Below are 19,490 nucleotides of genomic sequence, written 5' to 3'. Positions count from 1 at the left end.
AGGTATCATAAGCAAGTAAATGCAGCAAATACAAACACAAGCAATAAATGCATCATGCATATGATGCCAATGATGCGTCCTGGTCACCCCTGACGCCAGTCAACCATCTCACACAAAAGTGAGACCGAGTGAGTAGGGCTGTGACAACCGTGCACTCTGTCGTCACTACTCCTGATGAGTGACCGAGTGGACGGGATGCTGTCGGAGTACACCTATCCTCCTACCCCAAATCATAAATGGGGGAGCGCAATGCTCTCAACTCCCGGTACACGATGACGGGAAGGAATCTCTGCCGGATAACACGTTGTGTCACACTACCCATGAGCGGACCAACGGTGCCTAACAGAGTCCCTACTGCAACACACTCTGCCTGAATCGACCACTAACCCATGAGTGGTGGTGTGTGCAGATCCATGTAACTGGCGATGTGCTCACAATAATGGAGCGGATTATCGCACAGCATGCAATCATGCAAATGGTGCATGACACTAACAACAAAATATCCTGACCTAATCCATAGATATACAAAAGTGTATCATAGGTCAGCGAATCAACTCAAATCAAAGGTACACAAAATGTATAAAAACTAGGTCCTGAACATGGTGAAGCATGGTATATCACTACCCCTATAAGCATGTATCAACAGGTAAGGAATACATGAGATGCAAAACAAACAATCAATCAATCATGTAACAATTATCGGGTAGTGATTAACCGGAATAAATAAGAAACATAATTAATGCAACTTGTTATATTCACTACTATGTATATCAAATGACATAAGTCAAAAGTACCCGCCTCCAATCGAAAAGTCCAATCTGGTCCGAATACGACGTCGAGATACTCGTCTCGCGTCAAAATCCTGTAATACCAATACACAAATATTTTATTTAGCTAAAAATTCAAATGAATTGCTAAATAAAATTCCCAACACAATTTAGGACAAAACCCTAAGTCATAATCATTAACCTACCTAATTAAACACATATAATTTAGTTACTCAACATGTATCAAATAACTAACTCAAACTCCTAATTCAATTAGGAAAACCCTAATTATCTATCAACCTTAATTGATCATCGATTAACTTATCCACATCAAGACCTAAATCCACAAACATTAAACCCAAAAACCTTACCTCACTTCTCACAGCAAGAATGTTGCTGGAAATTATGGCTGCTAGACCCAAGATCAATCCGCAACAAAGCAAACCCTACAGGAAACCTTTCCCTCTGCTCGGATCAGATTGCGATACACAAATCACCAAATCAAGAAATCCTAATTATATAACACAAGTTCTTACCTCCCAAAATCACCAAAACTCGGCTGAACCTGGTGGCCGACGGCAGTGTGGTACCAAGACAGCGACACCAGGAAACTAGGGCAGAGGAGAAGAGAGGAAAATGAGGCTCGGCAGAACCCAGGGCAGAAGAATGGACGGTGGTCGGCGCTAGAGCTCGGGTGCCGGCACAGAGAAGCGACCGAGAGGAGTCAGTGGCGTCGGCGGAGATGCTAGGGCACCGGGGTATGAGGCAGTGCTCCGTGCGTCGCCGGCGGCAGTGCGGCTCGGCGCTAGGGCACGGGAGAAGGGTCGGTGAAGCAAACTCGGCGGCGGCACAACCCAATCTAGGGCACGGCTGACGCTGCTCCGGTCCAGAGAGGGCAGCGGCATCGGTAGGACTCGGCTAGGGCACGCGATGGCCGGCGCTAGGGCTGTGCTCGCACCGGACAGGGAGGAGGAAGGGGGTCTCGGTGTGAGGCGAGGAAGAACGGCGGCTCGAGAAGGAAATGGAGGAGAAGCATAGGATGCCAAGAACTCTCAGCCGCGGCTCTAAATTGCGAGATAATTGCTCGGCGTCGGCGTCGGTTTGGGCAAGGGAAGAAGACTTCGGGCGCGCGTGGTCTCGGCGAGGAAGAGAGAGCGACAGAAATAAAAGAAATAAAAGAAATAAAAGGAAATAAAGAAAAGGCAAAATAAATAAAGAAAAGGAATTAAGAAATTCAACTTTTCCTCATTTAAATGGGGTAGCCTAAACAGGTTTTTCCGGACCCCGTTTTTATTCCCGTGAACTCGTCCGTACGAGCTCCGAAAAATTCCCGAAAAATTTCCAAAAATTCCGGAAAATTCCCTTATTAATATTCGCCTATTTTCCGGTATTTTACAAAAATATTTTGATGATTTTTTAGTGGTCAAATTCAATAAAAGCACCAATTGGTTCTTGAGAGCACAATCAATCCAATAGTTGTTAATTTTTGTCATTATGACCCATCATGTTGGTTGATATTTCCAGTATTTAAATTAGAAAGAAAGGAAATGAATGGACTCATGAGAGCACCGCGAATGAAATTGTAGTTCCATATTGTTATTTTGAACACTGGAATAACTTTTGGACATTACATTTTGATGGAATTTAAATAAAAAAGTAAGGGTGTGAATAAACTTCTAGGAGCATTATGAACACAATGGTAGTGTCATATTGCTATTTTGACCATTGGATGAACTCCATGAATGCAATGGGTCCCATATTGTTATTTTGACTATTGAATATGTAATTATGATGATTTGGTCAAAACATTTTGATTAGTTTTCTCTACAAGAATATATTAATGGTGTTTGAAATATAACATAAGACTACCATTGCGTTCATTGTGCTTCCAAGAGTCCATTCATGCTTTACTTTTTTATTCTAACCAATTGAAAGACATCTAAGTGTGCTGCCCAAATCACATTTAATTGTAAAAAAATGCATGAGACCACTATTGTATCTATAGTGCTTCTAGGAGTTCATTTAGAACTCAAAATCACTTTTTGATTTCGTCCATTGGAAAGACCATTGATATGATATGGCTAAAAAAAATACTTTGATGATTTTGTAGTAGTCAAAATAACAATATGGGATCATTATGACATTCATAGTGCTTCGTAGATTTGTGCCTTTTTTTATAATTTTGATCATTGGACAATGTGTGATCATTGATATAGAAAAAGATTATGATAGAATTCCTAAAGAAATTATGAAGAATTCTAGAAAAGAAAGGTGTTAGCGTAACATATATTGAAATAATTAAAAATCTATATCAGATTTCAATGACGAGAATGAAAACTTCAAGCGGATTAATTAAAACATTTCCTATCTTACATCAAGGATTAACTTTAAGTCTATATTTTTTTTTATACTATTCATGGTTGAACTCACTAGGCACATTACCACAATATATGTTGTTTGCAGATGACATTATTTTGGTTAATAACATACATGAAAGAGTAAATGTTCCGCTCAAATCTGGGCGGTAAACATAAGATTTTTAGCTCAATAAAGATATAATATATAAAATTTAAGTTTAATACTATTAGATGTAGTGAGATAGTGGTTAAGATAAGAGATAACGAGCTACTTGTAATTGAGAGCTGAAGTATCTAAGGTCGTTTTTGTAAAAGGATGGAAGGGTTGATAGATGTGCATACAGATGATACAAGGAGAATGGTTGAAATAGAGGAGGACGTGAGGGTGTTGGTTGTTATTTGTGATGGTAAGATATTTCTAAAACTTAAAGAGAAGTCTTACAAAATGATTGTTTGACTCGCTATGTTATATAAAGTTAGGTTTTGGACTATGAATCGAGCACACGTTTAAAATATGAGTTTCAAAGAAGAGGATGCTAAAGTGAATGTGCAGACATACGAGAATCAATAAGATAAGAAATGAGAACATTAAAAGGAAAATTGGGTTGCGCTTATTGAGGAAAGATTTTGAGAAACGTTTAAAATTGTATGAATATTTACTTTGGTGACCAATAAATACCTAGTTTGGTGATGTGAGAATGTGACAAATATACATATTAATGAAAGAGGTCAAAGAAGACTTGGTTAGCAATAACAAAATAGGATAAAATTCATTTAAATATTGTACGAAATAATCAAATCTTTCCTTGTGGAGAGCCAATCAAATCATGGGTGAAAATAGGATAAAATCAATTAGAATGATTTAATTGAGAATAATTTATTTTTGGTAGAATAATTTTCTTTCTTTAATTATTTATTGTTTCCTTAGTTATTAATCCCCATTGTAATTATAAAAGGGTGTTTTGGTTCATGAATAAAGTTAAGTGAGAATCTTTACAGGGTATTAGAGTAGAGTTCCTCTTTGTAAACAAACATGTGCGTCTCTTCTCCTCCCAAGACAGCTACGTTGTCTACTGATTCTTCCACTCAGTCCAAGAATGAAAAAATTCTGTCACCATCACTTCTCTTTCCGGAAGCGACATCTCATCCTTGCAAATTACGACTCATAAGTTGAATGACCATAATTATTTGCAATGGGCCCAGTCAGTAAAGATAGTTATTTGCGGCATAACAAAGTTGGGTTATCTTACAAGCAACTCTTCTTAGCTCACATCAAGTGATGCATTGTACCTCATTTAAATTCAATCGTGCTTGCCTGGATGATTAACTTTATGGAACCCAGCATTAGCCTTCGTCATCTCTGATTCAAGATGGCCAAGGAGATATGGGATGCAACTCGAAAGATGTATTCCGATCTGGGCAATACTTCCAAAATTTTTGAACTACGATCGAAGCTGAAAGAATTGAAACAAGGTTCAAATTATGTGACAGAACTTTTCTAATCTTCAAGATCTTTGGTAGGAATTTAATCTATTTCTTGAAGAAGATTCAACATGCATTGGTTGTAGTGTTAAAGTGTCAAAATTCGTCGCAATATTGAAAAGGAGCGTGTGTTAGATTTTTTGGCCGGTCTTAATCGTAATTTGGATGAGGTATGTGGTCATATTGTTGCACGTGGCCCATTTCCATCTCTTGAAGAAGCTCGATATGAGGTTATGGTTACTAATGAGATTATTGCACCACAATCCATTATAGATGTTTCAGCTTTGGTTTCCATAAAAAATCACTCACCAAATCAACGTCAAAATAAACGTCCTAGTGTGAACATTGCAACTGACCAGGTCACACCAAGGATAAATATTGAAAAATATATGGGAAGCCAGCAAATTGGCAACTGCGAAAAAAGAATGAAGATCATGGATATCATACTAAATCGAGCCAAGAAAATGTATTGTCTTTGGGATTCCTGCTCCATTCATAATAGACAGATTGAACAATATTGTAAATTCTTCAACCAAATGGCCCTCAATGCGTCTTCCAGCTCTAATGTTGGCTCTTGCTCCATGACTCAATCTGGTAAACTCAATTCATCCTTAACCATTCAATAGACCTTTGGATCAATGATTCTGGGGACTCTGACCATATGACAGGCAACTCGAGTTTTTTTTACTCTTTTATCCCTGTTCTTGCCAAATTAGGATTGTTGATGAATTATTAACTGTAGTTGCTACCATAGGTAAAAAATGCAATCTAACCTCTATCAGCAAAATCACCTTTGATAATCATTGTTTTGCTAAATTCTTACCTTTGTCGTGTCAATTTAGGGTCTACTATCAGGGAAGATGATTGACAATGCTAGAATTCACGAAGGTTTTTATTACTTTGAGGATCAAATAGTCAGTCTTTAGTGTCTCATGTTGCTTTTAATTCTGGTTCTTGTGATAAGGAAATAATATCTTCCACGACATCCTAGTTTTGGTTATTTGAAGTATTTATTTCCGTCATTATTTACTAATAAAGATCCGTTGTCTTTCAATTGTGAAGTGTGTCAACTAGCCAAGCATACTGGCATTCATTTCTCTTCCAAATGATATAAACCATCTACATCATTTCCATTAATTCATAATGATATTTGGGACCCTCACAAATTCACACCTCTTGTAGGAAAAGATGGTTTATCTCATTTATTGATGATCATACATGAGTTACTTGAGTTTATCTTCTTAACTGAAAAATCTAAAACCAATAACATCTTCAAAACCTTACACAATATGCCGATAATAATAAAGAATATTTCAATATTAGTGGAAAATGAAATTATTCATTAGAGCTCATGTGTCGATAGTCATTTGTTAGAAGTTGCTCGTGTCCTTATGTTCGTCATGCATATTCCAAAATATTTATAGGAGTTGTGTATCTTATCGGTCGTCTCCCTAGTCACTCCATAAACTTTGTCATACTGTTGTCTCTTCTACATATCCGTGAATTTCCCGCTTCAATAATCTATCTTTGAAGAAATTTGAATGTATGACCTTTGTGCATATCTATACCCATAAGTGCAACAAACTTAACCCTCGAGCTCTTAAAATTATATTTGTCAGGCATTCTCCTATTCAAAAAGGTTATCGTTGTTATTGTCCACACACAAAGAAGACATACGCTACCGATGTCACCTTTTTTTTTTAAGGTATCCATTATTTCTCTCACACTTCGCTTCAAGGGGGAAGGATGATGAAGTTTTAAAATTGGTGATAAAGGAGAACCAGAACATGTCACGGTCGTGGTCGTGTTCTCCATAGTGTACTACAGTCTAGCCGTGTCACACCACATGGTCGTGGGGAAGGCTGTGATGATGTTCGTGATCTCCAGAGTGTAACACAACTTGACTGTGTCACACCACATGGTCGTGGGGAAGGCTGTGATGATGGTTGTGGGGAAGACTGTGGCACATTCCACGGTCGTGGAGCATCCTCAAAGGATGATGAAGATACCCTTCCTGTGCGTAGTGTTGATTTAGACACCACACCTACCGCCATGCATGATCCTATCCAACTCAACCGTCAAATTAGTGAAACATGGAATATCGAGTCAAAAATCAAATATCCTATTTATTCAAGGAGAAAGCCTTTTTAAGCTAATGAAGAAATTGTAAATTCTAGCTGCAACCAAAAAGATGAACCAATGGTAGCATCTTATAATGAGTCAGGTACATTTCTCGTGATGTACCAATTGCATTCAGAAAGAGTATCTGATCCCGTACTAAATATATCATTTCGAACTTTATCTCCTATTCTAATTTTTCCTCTACATTTAGTGTTTTCACTCCAAAATTGTCTAGTGAATTTTTTCTCAGGTCTGTCACAGAGGCACTAGCTATTCCTGAGTGGAAAATTGTTGTTCTTGAAGAAATACATGCTCTCAAACAAAATAATACCTGGGATTTGGTGGAATTACCACAAGGAAAATGTGTCGTCGATTGCAAATGAGTTTTCATGATTAAGTACAAGGTTGATGGTTCAATTGAAAGGCACAAGATTCGTCTGCTAGTCAAAGGCTTTACCCAAACCTATGGGATTGATTAGAATTGCTCCTGAACTTAATACTATCATAATTCTTCTATCATTAGCAGTTAATCTAGATTTGTCATTACATTAACTTGGTATAAGAAATGTATTGAGTCTCAATGGAGAGCTTGAAGAGGAGGTTTATATGAATCACCCTCTAGGATTTGAAGAAAATTTGGGTGGTAAAACTATATATAAGCTCATCAAATCTCTGTATGGCTTAAAATAGTTACCTCGTGTTGGGTTCGATCGATTCTCTAAGGTGATCAAGAATTTTGGATGTATTCAAGGACAAGCGAATACACTATTTGTGAAACATTATGATAAGGAGAAGATCACTATTCTTATAGTGTATGTTGATGATATCATCATCACTAGAAAAGACGGTAACGAATTAGAAGAAATCAAGAAATTGATGGCACGAAAATTTAAAGTCAAGGATCTTGGAACACTAATATTTTTTGGGAATGGAGATTGCTCGAAACAGAAAGGGTATTTCAGTCTCCTAAAGAAAATACACTTTAGATAAGGAAACTGACATGTTGGGACATAAGCCAATTAGCATGCCAATTGAATTAGGGAATAAAGGAAAAATATTTGAAGGAAACTTGTTGGAAAACTCATCCATCTCTTACATACACGCTCGGATATTGCCTTTGTAGTTATCCTAGTATGTTAGTATATGCACTCACCATGTCAAGGTCATCTGAATGCGGATACAGAATCTTGAGATACCTGGGAAGGGTTTGTTCTTTGCAAAAACTAAGGATAGAAGAGTGCGCATACACTGATGCAGATTAGGCAGGATCAATTGATGATAGAAAGTTAACTTCTGGGTATTGCATGATAGTATGGGGAAATTTAGTGATGTGGTGCAGCAAAAAAATAATATATAGTTGCAAGAAGTATTGTTGAAGCCAAATAAAGAGCTATATTCATGGAATTTGTGAACTCATCCGGATCAAAAGAGTGATGAAAGACTTGAAAATTCAGTTTGAAGATACTATGCTACTCCATTGTGATAATAAGTCGTATAGCTCACAACCCGGTCATTACTACCGGATGAAACATGTAGAGGTTAATCGTCATTTCATTAGAGAAAAGGTGGATGGAGCCATTATCAGTATAAGTATATTTCTACATGTCACCAACTAGCAGATCTTCTTATAAGAACAAGCTCATAAGTTTCTTGAAGGCAAGCTTGGTCTCAACAATATTTACCGACAAGCTTGAGGGGGAGTATAGGAAATAGGCAAATCTTTCCTAGTGGAGAGTCAATCAAATCATGGGTGAAAATAGGATAAAATCAATTAGAATGATAGATTGAGAATAATTTGTTTTTGGTAGAATATTTTTTTTCTTTAATTATTTATTCTTTGCTTAGTTATTAATCCCTATTGTAATTATAAAAGGGTGTCTTGGTTCATGAATAAAGTTAAGTGAGAATTTTTATAAATATAGATAAGAATATAATAGGGGATTAAGCTCAATGGCATAGAAGGATCCATATAGCCAACTCTAGTTGGTGGTATAAAAGTTTGGTTGTTATTGATCATTGGAAATGTTATCTAGATGTTTTAGTTTAAACACGTTGATGAGCCAATAAAAGGAGATAAAAATTGAAATCATCGTGCTCTTAGGAATGGATTTGTGGCCTTGCTGATTTTGAGCACTAGAAGGATATCAGAATATTTTTAAGAGTTTGAAAAAGTGTTTGGACAACTGTAGGATATTTTGGGGATGTCAAAAACGGAAAGCTGCACCCTTTAGTAAATTTGACCCTATGCACCTTTTGGGGATGTTAAAAACGGAAAGTTGCACCCTTTAATAAATTTGACCCTATGGTGCATGGTTTGCTAATTACCAAACTTTAAGTGCATGCTTTGGTAAAATACCATTTTTTTTTCTCATGTCTGAAGGATTCCATTATGCTTAAAGGAGCAAAGAAAATAAAACAAGTACTAGTGATCTGATGTGGACGCCGAGATGGACGCTGCTATAGTTGGAAGCAAATTAGTTACTACCTAATTAGCTATTGCTATAGTAGAAATAAATTAGCTATTGCCTAATTAGTAAAAAATAAATAATGTCCTAATTTAACTACTGCTATAGTAGAAACAAATAATGGCCTAATTAGCTTTTCTATTTTTGATTCCTTGTTTCCTTTATAGGTTGGTCTTTCCTGAATCGTGTCATGTTTGACTTCTTATATAAGGAGTGTTATTATTAATAAAAAAGAAGAAAAATTGAGTAATTTGGATTATGTCTAGGATGAGTCTTTCCCGCTTGATTAATTTGGACTATGCCTAGGACGTGTCTTTCTCCCTCCCTTCCTCTTTACGTATTGCATGACCAAATATGGATTCGGATCTTGACCTGTAATTCAATCCTGCACTTGGGACTATAACAACTTGGTATTAGAGCCGATCATGGGTGACACGGATCCTATCACATCCAAACTTGATGCCTTCATGGAAAGATTGATCTCGCAACAAGAAGTTTTCATGGAGCAGATCACCTTACGCCAATGAGGACTATAGGAGCAGATGGCTAAGTTATCCCATACTGTTCAAGAGACAAGACGACAGCCAGTGCCCATCGCAAACAACCCTACTAGCGTGGAGTGTGGCCCTTCCAAAGTCTCGGAGGTCAGACTTGAACCACCAATTAGCGGCACCCTGGTTCCGCGGTACTCGAAGATGGAGTTCCCCACCTATTCTGGAGAAGGGGATCCACTGGGCTGGATTAAAAGGTGCGAAAAATTCTTTGCCAACCAAAGGACCACATAAACCGATAAGGTTGGCCTTGCTGCCTTCCACTTGGCAGGGGAAGGCCAACTTTAGTTTGATCAGATGTAACAGGAAGAGCCAAATATAACTTAGAAGTAATTCAAAAACTATTATCATATCCACTTTGAGCCGCCTATGAGCAACCACCCTCTAGGAGAGCTAGCAAATCTGAAGCAGACAAACTCGGTAGAAGACTACCAGCGGCAGTTCCAGTCCTACCTTGCCCAGACCTTGGACCTCCAACCACAACAGGAAGTTGACTTGTTTATTGCAGAGCTAGTTAAAGATCTCCGTATCGACATTGAACTACAAAAGCCTAAAAACCTGGGCATTGCAATGAATATGACCAGGGCATTAGAACGGAAGCAGTGCTTCCATCAAGATGAGGGGCTGCTGGGCACGAATTGGGGCGAAACCACAACCAAGCTCAAAATCAGCAGTGGAGACCCTCCTTTAGCGAAGACCAAGACAACGGGGGACTTCGGCAAGGAGGCTCCACCTGCTTCATTCTTCAAGCATTTAACTCGTGTCGAGATGGCAGAACGGAGAGCCAAGGGCCTCTGTTTTAACTATGATGAGTTCTACTCCACGGGTCACAAGTGTAAACGCTTGTTTTGGATTTAAGTGTCTGATGATGACAGGGAAGGTTAGGAAGAGGGGGGAGTGGATTCAGAAATTTCCCTCCATGCTATTAGTAGTGTTATACACCGCTTTCGAGCTTGAGGGCAAGCTCAGCATTGAGGAGGGGAGTGATGATGTGGACGCCGAGGTGGACGCCTTTGTTGGACACCGCTATAATTGGAAGCAAATTAGTTAGTGCCTAATTAGCTACTGCTATAATAGAAATAAATTAGCTATTGCCTAATTAGTAGAAAATAAATAATGGCCTAATTTAACTACTGCTATAGTAGAAACAAATAATGGCCTAATTAGCTTTTCTATTTTTGATTCCTTGTTTCCTTTATGGGTTGGTCTTTCTTGAATCGTGTCATGTTTGATTCCTTATATAAAGAGTGTTATTATTAATAAAAAAGAAGAAGAAAAATTGAGTAATTTGAACTCTATCTAGGACGAGTCTTTCCCCCTGAGTAATTTGGATTCTATCTAGGACGAGTCTTTCCCCCTCCCTTCCTCTTTACGTGCTGCATGACCAAGTACGGATTTGGATCTCGACTTATGACTCGATCCTGTACTCGGGACCATAACATGATCTCCAACTAAGCAGACTAGAACAACCAACAGGCGAGTGACAAAGTGAAAATACATGCACAAAAGCTAACAACAACAACCAAGCCTTTTCCCACTAGGTGGGGTCGGCTGTATGAATCCTTTTACGCCATTGAGCTCTATCTCCTATTATATCATCATCTATATTTAAATAAATTTTATCTTGTTTTATTGTTGCTAACCAAGTCTTTTTTGGTCTTCCTCTTCCTCGTTTGATATGCATGCTTATCATAGTTTCACATCGCCTAACTGGAGCATTTATTGGTCGTCTAAGTATATGTCCGTACCATCTTAAACGTCTCTCGGAGTTTGTCCTCAATAGATGCAACTCCGACTTTCTCTCTAATGCTCTCATTCCTTATTTTGTCCATCTTCGTATGTCCACACATCCACCTTAACATCCTCATCTCTGCAACTCTCATCGTATTCAGCTCCATATAACATAGCAGGTCTAACAGCGGTTTTATAGAACTTACCTTTAAGTTTAAGAGGTATTTTACGGTCACATAAAACACCTGACGCTCCCCTCCATTTCACCCATCCTACTTGTATTCTATGTAAGACATCTCTCTCAATCCCTCCATCATTTTGTAAAAATGATCCTAAATATTTAAATCTCTCAGTTCCGGGCAACTCGTCCTCTCCTATCTTAACAATTGTTTCATTACTTCTAATATTGCTAAACTTAAATTCCATATATTCTGTCTTTAATCTACTAAGCTTAAAACCTTTCCCTTCTAGTGTTTCCCTCCAAGATTCTAGCTTAGCATTTACTCCTTCACGTGTCTCATCTACCAAAATAATATCATCTGCAAACAACATGCACCACGGTACTGTGTCTTGAATGTGCGTAGTGAGTTCGTCCATAATTAGTGTAAAAAGATAGGGACTTAGGGTTGATCCTTGATGTAACCCTATCTTTATTGGAAATGCTTCAGTTACTCCGCCTGAAGTCTTTACTCTGGTCGTTACATCCTTATACATATCCTTAATTAGTTCAATATATGTTACGCTAACACCTCTCTTTTCTAAAATTCTCCATATAATTTCTCTTGGGACTCTATCATAAGCTTTTTCTAAGTCAATGAATACCATGTGTAGATTTTGTTTTTGCTCTCGATATTTTTCAATTAATTGTCTAAGGAGATGTATAGCTTCTATTGTCGACCTTTCAGGCATGAACCCAAATTGATTTTCTGTCACTGTGGTCTCCTTCCTTAATCTTTTTTCTATTACTTTTTCCCAAAGTTTCATAGTATGACTCATTAGTTTAATACCCCTATAGTTTGCACAATTTTGTATGTCTCCCTTATTCTTATATAAGGGAACTAGAGTACTTATCCTCCATTGATCAGGCATTTTTTTCGTTTTCAATATCATGTTAAATAATTTTGTAAGTCATTCAATACCTTGTTTCCCTAAACACTTCCATACCTCTATCGGAATATCATCTGGTCCAACGGCTTTTCCATTGTGCATCTCATTTAAAGTTTGTTTTACTTCTGATGTTTGAATTCTACGATAAAAATTAAAATTTCTATGCTCATTTGACCTAATTAAATTACCTAAGTTAAGTTGGTCACCTAAACCTTCATTAAAAAGTTGATGAAAATACCTCTTCCACCGCTCTTTTATTTCTCCATCATTTACTAATACCCTATTACATTCATCTTTAATACATTTTATTTTACTAAGATCTCTTGTTTTCCTTTCTCTCATTTTAGCTATTCTATAAATGTCTCTTTCCCCTTCTTTTGTATCCAATTTTCGATATAACCGTTCAAAAGTTTCATTTTTTACTTCACTCGCTACTTTTTTAGCTTCTTTCTTGGCTATTGTATATTTTTTTAAGTTTTCCTCGTTCTTACAAATATATAATTCCTTATAAGCTATTCGTTTTTCCTTCACTTTCTCTTGTACTTTCTCATTCCACCACCAAGATTCTTTACTTAGTGGTGCATGTCCCTTTGACTCACCGAGTACACTCTTAGCTACTATTTTCAACTTTGATACCATCTTATCCCATGTTGTATTAGAGTCATCATATATTTCACCTAATGCTTGTACTTCTACCTTTTCCTTAAATATATTTTGTTTTCCATCCTTTAACTTCCACCACTTAATTCTAGGAATTGTATATATTTTCTTTCTATTGATACTATGTTTGAGGCGTATATCCAACACTACTACCCTATGTTGGGTAGTTAAGCTTTCTCCAGGAATGACTTTGCAATCTTTACAAATCTTTCTATCCTTCTTCCTAACCATAAGAAAGTCAATTTGCGATTTATTATTCTCACTTTTGAATGTGACTAAGTGTTCTTCTCTTTTCTTAAAAAACGTATTAGCTAATATAAGGTCATATGCTATCGCAAAATCTAATATAGTTTTCCCTTCCTCATTCCTCGTTCCAAACCCATAACTCCCATGTACTCTCTCATATTCCTCATTTTTCACTCCGACATGCCCATTTAGATCACCTCCTATTAAAATCATTGCATTTGGTGGAATATTTTGTAATATTTCATCCAAGTCCTCCCAAAACCTTGATTTGGTAGCTTCATCTAATCCTACTTGTGGTGCATATACGCTAATTATATTCATAGTTTCTTTTGCCACTATTATCTTAAGGGCTATAATTCTATCCCCTTTTCTAACTACTCCTACAACTTCATCCTTTAACAAATTATCTATAATGATACTCACTCCATTTCTTGTTTTATTCTTTCCAGTGTACCATAACTTAAAACCCGAGTTCTCTATCATTTTTGCCTTCTCGCCTATCCATTTTGTCTCTTGTACACACAAAATATTAATTTTTCTCCTAATCATCATATCTACTACCTCCATTGATTTACCAGTGAGAGTTCCTATATTCCATGTTCCAAATCTTATATTATTAGTTTTCCTATCATATTTGTTCTTATCTAACCTATGGTGTGAGAACTTTTGCCTATTTAACACTACACCCAAGTTCTCATGGAGATGTAGCGGTCCTTGCTGAGACGTTACAGTCGGACCCTGTAACGCGAACTCTTGCATATTTATCATTACACCCGAGTTCTGGAGATGTAGCGGTCCTTGCCGAGACGTTACAGTCGGACCCTGCAACGCGTTCCTTCCGGGGAATAACCTAGCATTAACACAATAGTTTAATGGATTCATTCATTGAATATTTGTCATAGTTTGACGTTGGCCGGCAACCTAATGCAACCCTCCTCCTTTATCCGGGCTTGGGACCGGCCATGACCGGTCATCATGGGCGGAGTTGCACAAAAGCTAACAAGAAGAGGGAAAATTAGACAATACCACTGCGGTAAACAAATTCATTAGGCACTGAAGAAATCAACTAGACTTTAAAAAATGATACATCTAGAATTCAAAAGGAACATATGCTAAATTTTAACAAGAATCGATAGGGGTGTGTTTGAACTTCTTGGAAAACTAGACTAATTTATTTGATAAACAGTGTTTTTTTCTAGTTTTAGTACTTTGGAGTTTCGACTGCAAATTTTTATCAATATATTTTTGATGCTTCATTAGAGTTGATGTATCCTATGGATGCATCAACTCTTTGAGGCCTACCCAGTTTTAAGTATATACCAAACGGCAATAGGTTATCGGGTCATCAAAAATCCTTGTTTGTCACAAGAACGCACTCAAAATTCATATTTTCTTTGCACTAACAAGAATTGCTATGCATCTTCTTTTAGATCCTGAAGGTCAGTGTTTTATGTAATCTGTGGATTAAATATGATGTTTGATGTGCCTTTTTTTGTCATGGCTCTGCTGCATTTGGGTAAAAGATTTTGATGCAAAAAATTTTGTGTGATGATCACATTTACCCGTTAAGATTTTGGTATGTATTTACCCTTAAGATAAATTGGAACTAAAACAACTTCTCAATGTTGATTTGAATAAGATATGATGGTTTTCTGGTATCATTGCTCAATGACTATCTTGTACCCTTTGAGAACCTGCCGAATGATTATCATGTAAGACTTGAGAACTTGTCACGTATCATATAGTGAGATTATCCTTGCCCTCACCTGTGATCTTTCCCATCTAGTATTTTCTATGTAAATTTTGTGTTAGAATTGTCTTCATTTTCATTTGTGTTGGTGGTTTCTAGGTATTCTGCTCTAACACACTATTCCTTTACAACTATTATAACTCATTTAATTTCTCTGGAGTGCAAGATCTATCTAGAGAAGCATTTTGTATTTTATAGGTCTAAATCAAATTGAGTACCTTGGACACTTATTTTTAGGTACCTTTTATCTTGGAACTTAGAGGCATATTGGCAAATCAATTGTTAGAGAAACTTGCTACTTGTTTTTTTAAAAACAACTTTTTCCCTTTTTTCATAATTTCATAGTATAATCCATTTTTTTTGTAGCAGTTTTTCCAGCATCATAATCACCGGATGTCTATTGTATAATGCTAAAAGAAACCAGTAAATACTTTCTTGCATCTTTTATATCTATAGGTTCTTTACATTTAAATATATTAACTAAGTTGATCTCTTTGAAGTTTTACATATTATTAGGTTAAAAAAATCATGTGGCACATTTTTTCTTTTTTTCACAGTTTTATTAAGCATTATAAAAAAAAAGATTCTGGAATAGGAATTTGTTGGTTGAACCAACCCAATCTTTGCCCACGTGATCTCTCTACAGCTACACTAATGTCATTGAGCTTCTTAATTAGCCTGTAATTTTTGCATATTTTAACACTTTCTTGTTTTTTACATTTTTTCCTCATTTTTTTTTCCAGAGAGTAAATCAGTGTCTGCAGGTTGCTTGTACTTCGCCACCGTTTCCAAATTGTAGAACTTTGATAGATTGTGGTCGTGGTGATGTTGATGAAGGACTTGTTATTCAAAGACAAATGTGGGTTAATGATTCCAATTCTACATCTTGCTTTGACATTGATAATGGAAGCTTTAGTTTTGGGATCTACGAACAAGCTGTTTTATTAACCACTCAACCTAGCATTGTACGAAGATATATTTATGCTTTATTTTGGGGTTTTCAGGTAATATTACATATGTTGTACTTAAATTGAAACTTTCTAGCCAGTTTCAAGTAGTTATACGGTTGTAGTAATAATAATATTACATATCTTGTTAAACCCTAGATTGACTATTAACTTGTGAGCTTGAAATTCTAATAATCTTGTTAAACCCAGGAGTCTAAATTCTGGTTTTCTTTCTGTTCTGTTGAATAATTTTTTTATCACCCCTCATGGACTTTTTGTTCAATCATCAAGGACTAAAGAAATGCAATTGGAAATTCAAATTTTGGGATTGGGTAGAATTCTGAGAATGGAATAAATCCTTTGTTAAGAAAGAAGTCTTAAACTACAATATTTCCTATAGAGATTATATATGTCTGTGTGTGTAGACATACAAAACATCAAACTATATATGAGAAGTCAAGCCAGTTGCATCTTGCTGTGATGAGCCCCGCTTATGGTTAAAGCTTGGTTGCTTGTGGGTGTTTAGCTGCACTTGGTGCTTTTTAGATCAAATTGTATTTTTTCCCCCTACAATAGTTGAGAATCTTTTTTTGTTGTCTTTTTGTATATTGGATATGGATAACTACAAGGCACTTCATGTCTAGGTATTGGTCCTCAATAGAAATGAAATGTGCCAACATTGCGGAGCTTAGTGAGTTGGTGTCCATCCCATGCCAAGGCCATGCAGCTGCAGGAGAGCACCTGGTATGCCTAATTGGAGGCAATATAAGTGTTGTTGAGAAGGCACCAATTGTGTCATGCTGAAGAGCTCATTGTAGTGGTCTCCTCTAGTCTCAACATAGTCATGAAAAGTGTCAGTCTCAACACGGAGGAAGATGCACTAATCTTGATCTGAACAACTAGGGAAGATGTGACATGGGGAAGATGAGGGTGATAGTATCAGATGTTTTTTTTAGTGTCGCTGGACTGGGAAATGATAGGTTTTGCTTATGCTGACTAGCACGAATGGTTTTTCAAAACCATGTATAACTAATTAATCTAAATAGTATTTACTCCTTTTATGAAGTCAAAATCTCCTTTGCCTGAGTAACAAGTAAATTTAAGCCTTAGGAAGCACAGAGGCCAAACAAGTATTATCAAAATAAGTCTTTATTTCAGGTTGTAAATAAAATTTGTTGTGTTCTTATTTCTTTTCTCTTCATGGAAAAATATTATATCGATTCTTTTCTCGTATCACCCATATAATAATATTGAGTTAACTTGTGAGTGTTTGTATCCATTTTAAGGGATGTAATACAAAATATGTAGTCCTATTGATGTGTGCAAACCACAAGTGCACAGTTGTGCCGTCATGTAATAAACGATCAAATCCACAAATCCACAGGGATTGATGATCAAGTATTAGCTTACTATCCAAATTTGACAATCTAGACTAATCGTGGGGCTAGAATTTCTTAAATGAGAAATGGTGAAGAGAAAAGAGTGAAAGGAAGAGAATGTTGGTCAGGTAGACAGTATAAGGCAATCAGTGAAAGCAATTTTAGGATTTCGGCTTCACCACATTATTAGTAAACACTTGACCTTTGTTTGAATTCTAATTCTCAATGGTGATTTGTGTAGGTAGACTAACCTTTGTATCCGATGTAAACTTTTGGAACTATACCGGCGTATCAATTCCAATTATCGACTACTTTCGGTGAGGTTGAAATTAAAGATCGGTTTCTTAAGGAGACCCTATCATGAGATCCCACGAACCCCAATGACCCTTCTCCTATTGTGTGATGATGAATTAGGATTGATCCATTAAACTCTATGTCAGCCTAGGGTTCCTCGCGACATACCGATCTACTCTCATAGCTGACTCTCTGCGTCTCAGAATAGTGTTTACATTACAAAGGGCTAATCTCTAATCCTAGAATCAAGAATTTACCCCATAGAGAGGGTTACATCCATAAAGCATGTTCAGATCGATTACAATTTTAATCAAGTTCAGAAATTCAGAGAAAGAAGAGAAAAACTCAGGCTCGATGCGATGAATCCTCCTCCAAGCTACTCTCGATCTTCCTTCCTAATGCAAATGGCATTAGATCGGCTCTAGAACACCTTCTGAAGCTTCCTTAGGGCCCTTGGACGACCCCAGGTCCAAATCCCCAATCAAAGAGGTGTGATTGGCTTATATAGGCCAAGGAACGATTGCCCGACATGGGCCATGCAGGGCGGCACGGGCACTCGTGTTGGACGTGGCGGCTTCGGTGCTAGGGCGGCCATAGGCTGTGCCTACGGGCACGGGTGCCCATGGCTGGTTTGGTTGCTTTAGCATGGCCCGTGGCGGCTAGCACGGGACCTTCGGTTGAATGTGCAGATCGAAACATGGCGTGTGCCCGGCGAGCACGGGCACCCATGTAATGTAAGAAGCCTCCAAACTTGATCTTTAATTTTCATTTTTGCTCTTTTTCATGCCCTATCACAAAATTTACACGAGAGCAACATTCCGATATAGGAAAAAATCGAAATGAAGCATAAAGATATAACATCGTGAAATATATACATGTTAAAAAGCATGTCAAATTGTATCAAAAACCTTATATAAAATACGCATATCAAAATCCCTCATAAGTTCAGACCAATCCTTTGCTTGTCCTCAAGTAAATATCTAAAATGCAGGTAAATAACCCTCTCCCAAACTTCAATATACTCATCTAATCCTATCAAATAGTATCATCTTAAAGCAAAGACAATCAATCAGTTTCACCAAGCCTACAAGCTAGTGACATGGACAGTGCATGATTTGTTCCTAAGGTTTCAAATTCCTTAGTCAAGTCATTAGTTTATCGTCTTCTTGAGGTTTCCAGCATTAGACACTTATCTTCTATACGCGAGGTTCGTCCCCTTTTCCCAACACAATGTCTGAAAGGCATGCTTAGTATTGAGAAATGGATAAATATCTCCCCATTAACCTAACTCGGTATCAAAGGGGCATTTTATCCTTTCCATCCATGACAACTATTTTCTATCCTATTATTTGCCACTCTTTTATTTTCTTTTTATTTTACTTAAATATTTATTGTATCTTGATTTTTCTTCCATTTTCTTCTCTTTTTTTCACATGGGATTTGGGTTTTTCCAAATAGGCTAACATAACCCGAGCATAGTCTATTAACCAAAATGTTGAGAAAAGGATCGCCTATGGTTATCAAGATACTAGTCCAATACAATGAATCATGACTATTGTACTAAATCCACCTTTCGGAAATAAACCATAAGTGAAGTGTAAAGGTGGACTTATCAAGTAGACTTATGGTAAAA

At 37.0% G+C, this 19,490-nt stretch overlaps 1 pseudogene; it reads left to right on the top strand.

Moving 5' to 3' along the window:
- Positions 1–19,490, top strand: part of LOC121984261 — a 50,894-nt pseudogene that overhangs the window by 18,426 nt on the left and 12,978 nt on the right.

This window comes from Zingiber officinale, chromosome 1B, assembly GCF_018446385.1.
Source record: "Zingiber officinale cultivar Zhangliang chromosome 1B, Zo_v1.1, whole genome shotgun sequence".
NCBI lineage: Eukaryota > Viridiplantae > Streptophyta > Magnoliopsida > Zingiberales > Zingiberaceae > Zingiber > Zingiber officinale.
Note: the sequence above shows the minus strand (reverse complement) of the source record. Positions and strands in the feature narration are given on the sequence as shown.